General features: G+C 39.3%; 1 non-coding gene across 1 annotated transcript; it reads left to right on the forward strand.

Annotated features, from left to right (window-relative positions):
- The first annotated feature begins 976 nt into the window (after positions 1–976).
- Positions 977–1,083, forward strand: LOC111820285 (U6 spliceosomal RNA). The gene has a single exon (XR_002823841.1). It is a non-coding gene; the product is annotated as a U6 spliceosomal RNA (small nuclear RNA).
- The last annotated feature ends 4,729 nt before the right edge of the window (positions 1,084–5,812 follow it).

Raw genomic sequence — 5,812 nt, forward strand, 5'->3', positions numbered from 1 at the left:
GTGTGTGTGTGTACTTACCTTTCAAAAATGCATGGTTGTGAGAAGTGTAAAAGTATTCTAGCATTTGGCCTTTTGATAGTATCATCATTTATAAGTCTATATGGCCCATGGTGTTCAGAGATTAACCTGTATGCCAGAAGACCTTGTTATAGTCAATATTATCTAAGGATCTTAGAGTTTCATGGAAACTTAGATGTTGTCTCTTCCAACCTTTTCATCAAAAACAAGGTACTCTGTTCCTGATTTGCCAACAAGGAACCATCCAATCAATATTCCCTTATATTCTACAATTTTTAGCTGCAGTAGTAATTTTTTCAGTGTCATGAACAAGACACTATGCTAAATGTATTTTATATAGTATAGCAATTAATCTTCACATCAACCTAAGTTCTCTCTGCATCTTATAAAGAAAATGAAGCTCAAATACATATGTCCAGTATCCAACTCCTACACCTAGGGAGTGATAAAACCAAGATTTAAATTTGGATCTACCTACAAATATTTTGTTGTTAGTCAATATTTAGAGAGAATCTTCTTTTGTGAGCTAAAATTTCTCTCTCTGAATTTTCCATCTGTTAGTATTATTCTGCATTTTCAAGAATTATAGAATAAGTTTACTAATTCTCCCACTATATAGCTATCTAGATTTCTTCCATTTTCCCCATAAACTATCAGAAATCTCTAGACCTTTCACAATGTTGGATGCAATACCATACACATTTTCATTTATCAGTGTCCTTAAAACAATTCTCTCTAAAATAAAATACTGTACAGAGGACCCAAACATGATAATTTATATTTGGACTGGTTATTTCTATGTTGGTAAATGAAATATGTTCAGATAAACTTGATAAGCTAGACTTTGTATAGAGATAAGTCCAGCAGTTTTAGATACTGGCATAGATTCTCCAGGGAAAAAAAAGGGGGAGGGAATGTAATAAGGTCTATCTGGAAATGATCATTAAAATTAAATAGAGTGCTCACTTTGGCAGCACATATACTAAAATTGGAATGATACAGAGAAGATTAGCATTGCCCCTGTGCAAGGATGACACGCAAATTCATGAAGCCTTCCATATTTTTTGGCACTTCCTTAAAAACCTAGAAATAGAAGTACCATACAATCCAGCAATCCCACTCCTTGGAATATATCCTAGAGAAATAAGAGCTGTCACATGAATAGATATATGCACACCCATGTTCATTGTGGAAACCTTGGTGGCATAGTGGTTAAGTGCTACGGCTACTAACCAAAGTGTTGGCAGTTTGAATCCATAGGCACTCCTTGGAAACTCTCTGGGGCAGTTCTACTTTATCTTATAGGGTTGCTATGAGTCAGAATCTACTCTACAGAAACAGGTATGTTCATTTCAGCATTGATCACAATAGCAAAAAAGATAGAAACAACCTATGTGCCCATCAACAGACAAATGGATAAACAAATTATGGTACATACACACAATGGAATACTACACATTGATAAATAACAAAGATGAATCCATGAAACATCTCACAACATGGATGAATCTGGAGGGCATTATGCTGAGTGAAATTAGTCAGTCACAAAAGGACAAATATTGTATGAGACTACTATTTTAAGAACTCAAGAAAAGGTTTAAACATAGAAGAAAACATTCTTTGATGGTTACGAGGGTGGGGAGGGAGGGAGAGGGGAATTCACTAACTAGATAGACAAGAATCATCTTAGGTGAAGGGAAGGACAATATACAATACAGGGGAAGTCAGCACAACTAGACTAAAGCAAAAGTCAAGTTTCCTGAACACAACCAAACACTTGGAAGGAGAGAGTAGCTGGGGCTGAGGCATGGGGATGATAGTTTAGGGGGACATCTAGGTTAAATGTCATAACTGAGTTTATTAAGAAAATGTTCTGCATCCCACTTTGGTGAGTGGTGTCTGGGGTCTTAAAAGCTTTCAAGCGGCCATCTAAGTGCATCAATTTGTCCCAACCAACTTGGAACAAAGGAAAATAAAGACTACCAAAGACACAAAGAAAATATTAGCCCAAGATACAGAAGGGCCTCATAAACCAGAGACTCCATCAGCTTGAGACCAGAAGAACTAGATGCTGCCTGGCTACCATCAATGACCACCTTGACAGGGAACACAATAGAGAGTCCCTGATGGAGCAGGAGAAAAGTGGGGTGAAGAACTCAAAGTCATGTAAAAAGACCAGACTTAATGGTCTGACTGAGACTGGAGGAACCGCCGAAGCCATGGCCCCAGACACTTTGTTTACCCAGAACTAAGGCCACTCCTGAAGCCCACTCTTCAGACAAAGATTAGACTGGACTATAAAACATAAAGTGACACTCTTGAAGAGTGTGCTTCTTAGTTCAATCAGATACACGAGAGCAAATGGGCACAGCTCCCGTTCGGAGGCCGGATAAGATGGCAGGAAGGGACAGGAACTGGTGGAATGGACACAAGAAACTTGGGGTGGAAAGGGGAAGTGTGCTGTCACATTATAGGGATTGCAACTAATATCGCATAACAATATGCATATAAATGTTTGTATGAGAAATTATTGTTAATCTGCTGGATTTCTGATTGCTGTCTGTCTATGGATTCTTGCAGCCTGTTGAATCTGTCATTATGCTCTTCTCTAATCTTTTTAATTTCCTCTATTGCGTGTTCTGCATTTTGATTAATTTCCTTGCTAATCTATTGAAGAGTTCTGTATATTAATCTTTTGTATTCTGCCTCCAGTAATTCCAAGAAATTTTCCTCCTCTGGAAAATCTCCAGATTCTTTATTTTGGGAGCTTGCTGAAGCCATCATGGACTGCCTCTTTATGTGATTTGATATTGACTGTTGTCTCTGAGCCATCAATAAGTTATTATATTTATTTATTTTACATTTGCTTACTGTGTCCTAGCTTCTTGTTTTGTTTTGATATGCCCAAATAGGCTGCTCCTGTGAGCTAGTTTGATTATTGGCACCTGGCACCTTTGAAGCTCTAACGTCCTGTCACCTGGTGGTTACTAGGTATTTGAGCTGTGGAGTCCACCCACTCCTCCTGTATGGATTCAGCTCAGGTGCCCAGGTAGATAGCCAACAAGTGTGTGATGCAGGCTCTCACCTACAGTCCTAGACAGGCGTGGGTGATGGGTGTAGGCACAGGCATCTGGCTGCAGCAGAGGGACACACTCTGAGCAAGGTAGGAGGCTGACAGCCACCCCCTGAGTGTCCAAGAAAGCATGTCCCTGTTCCTTAGAGTGCATAGTTGGGTGGGTTTTGCAGCTGGACTATGAGCACCCAATGCTGGTGGCTGTAAAGACTGGGGGACACCTCTTATTCATTGGCACCTATCACAGGTGGCTGTGTGGCATGGGTGGAGCCACCAGTCCTCAGGCCCCTGATGTGGGTAGGTGAACACCCTGTTTAATGGGCAGAGCAGTGTCAAATGTGAGGAACCTGCCACTTCACAGGTGAAACAGTTGAAGTTAGACTTCAGGTATATACCCTGTTGTACTGCAGTAATGAGGGCCTACGCTGTTGAAATGGGCCCACACAAGTCTATGAGGGGGAAAGGCACTCAAAGTCCGTGGATCCCTTATGCCTGTGCCTAGGCAAAGGAGCTGTGCCTACCCTGAGTTCCTGGCTTAGGGGAGCTGGCAGTTGTTTTTTTCCTGTTTGTTAATTTGTTCACTCTCCAAGGCTGGGAGAATGGCTCAGGGTGTGTGATGGATCCTACTTCTGGCCCAGGGGACTCAGCAATTGCTGAAGTCAGTCTGTGACCCAGTGTAGAGCAGGGAGCTAGGAGGTAAATGGGAGAGAGGTTTTTCCCTAAGGGGGGTGCTTTTCATCCGTGTGGTAGGATGGACGCAATTACTTATCTTTTGCCAGTCGAGGGCTGCTTCTCACTGGTTCTGGGTGGCCAAGTAGACTCTCTGCCTCTGGGTCTCTCCCACTGCAGAATACACTTCCCAAGCATGGCTGCTTGCCTGCCTTACTGCTCACCCCCAAGCTGATCAGGCCTGAAGGGCTCAGGCTCTCGCCGAGTCAGGTTTGGCAACTCCTTGCTGCTTATCAACTGTCTCTCCCTGCCCCTAGCACTCAGTCCGGTTCCTCAACTTTGCCTTAGGTGTTCAGGGCTCCTAAATTGTCATATATAATCAATTCACTTTTTTTTTGGGTCTTTGTTGTAACAGGGTTCACCGGAAGCATCTGACTACTCTGTCATCTTGGCCCTGCCCTTGTATGAGAAGTTAACTTGAGCTGTAAACTTTCACCTAAAGCATAATAATAATAAAAAATTAAATAGACTCTTTTTCAAACAGGATTTCTTGAAGAATTTGTTTACAAGTTTCCTAGTCTTTTCTACATACTATACATTTGTTTTGATATAACAAATGATGTGTCCATAACCCATTAAACTAAGCTATAAAAGGTTATAGATACTTATGGGAAGATAAGATAAATTTTAAAACTGGGCGTTAATATTTAAAATCATGTAGAAAACAAATATATCTGGACATGTCAATCATCTAATAAATAATTCATTTAGTGATAACTAACAAAGAAAAAGAAATAATTACAACTAGCCTTACTATACACCCCAAAATAAATTTACTTATTGAAGCTGTCATTGGCCCATCCAATTAGAAATTCCCTTCACTAAAATAAAATTTATGCCCTTATAACTTTTCATCTGTTGTATTATTTTAGTTATTTTTGGATACTCTATAATTTTAATGGATCCCTGTTGACACAGTGGTTAAGAGCTCAGCTGCTAACCAAAAGATTGGCAGTTCGAATACACCAGCTGCTCTTTGGAAACCCTATGGAGCAGTTCTACCCTGTCCTATAGGGTCTCTATGAGTCAGAATTGACTCGACTATAACAAGTTATAATTTCAATTTGTCTTCTCAATCTATTCTTTCTTGTTTTTCATCCCTGAAACACGCATTTCTTCCTGTCCTAAGGTAGTCTTTTCATTCCATACTAAAAATCATCTATGCACTGATGGCAGATGGATGTTACATCATGTGCTCAGAATGATCAGATGCTATAGGCTGTCTAGATTCCTGCATTAAAGAGCTTCCATGATTAAATTCTGGTTCATTGGGAAAGAATTCTGGCTTCATACATCTATCTATCATAGTTATAGCAGGGAAGAATGGAGGCAAATCTATGAGGTATTTATAATCCTTAGTCTAACAGCTCACTGAATGATAACGGATAGAAACCAACCATTTTAGGTGTAATACAAAATGTGATACAAATTTAACTTTCCCAACTTATTTTCTATTTTCACTTCCCATAAGCTATGCTTAAATCAAATCAAAATAACAATCAAACAAACGAATTAACTAATACCAAGCCCTATCAGGCCTGTATGAGTCATAGCCCTTAAACTCCCACTCAGTCCTGAGAGATCTTTCTTTGTTTTTTCCCTCAGTTACTGCTCTTTCAAGCTTGACTATGTATTTAAATTTATTTTTATATATATAACCAACATTTTCACATGGTTGGAGAGTGTGTGTTTATGTATCTATGAAGGTAAGAAGGGAACTGTCTGCATCTAATATGTCCATCATCATGACTAAAAATCACTGCCATTTCAGGAAATATTTTAAAAAGTATACTTTGCATTGGGTAACTTATTAATTCTCTTGCTTTATTACCTGAGTAATTAATTGTGCATGTAGCCTTTAATTTGTCCTACTTGAGATTAAGGGCTTTACCTTATCCATAATTGCACATTATATGTCACTAGGTACAAAGCCTTATATGTAACGCCTAATAAATAATTATTAATTTTAATTTCTCTGGGCATTTACAATAT

This window comes from Trichechus manatus, unplaced genomic scaffold (genome assembly GCF_000243295.1).
Source record: "Trichechus manatus latirostris isolate Lorelei unplaced genomic scaffold, TriManLat1.0 scaffold00032, whole genome shotgun sequence".
NCBI classification, from domain to species: Eukaryota; Metazoa; Chordata; class Mammalia; order Sirenia; family Trichechidae; genus Trichechus; species Trichechus manatus.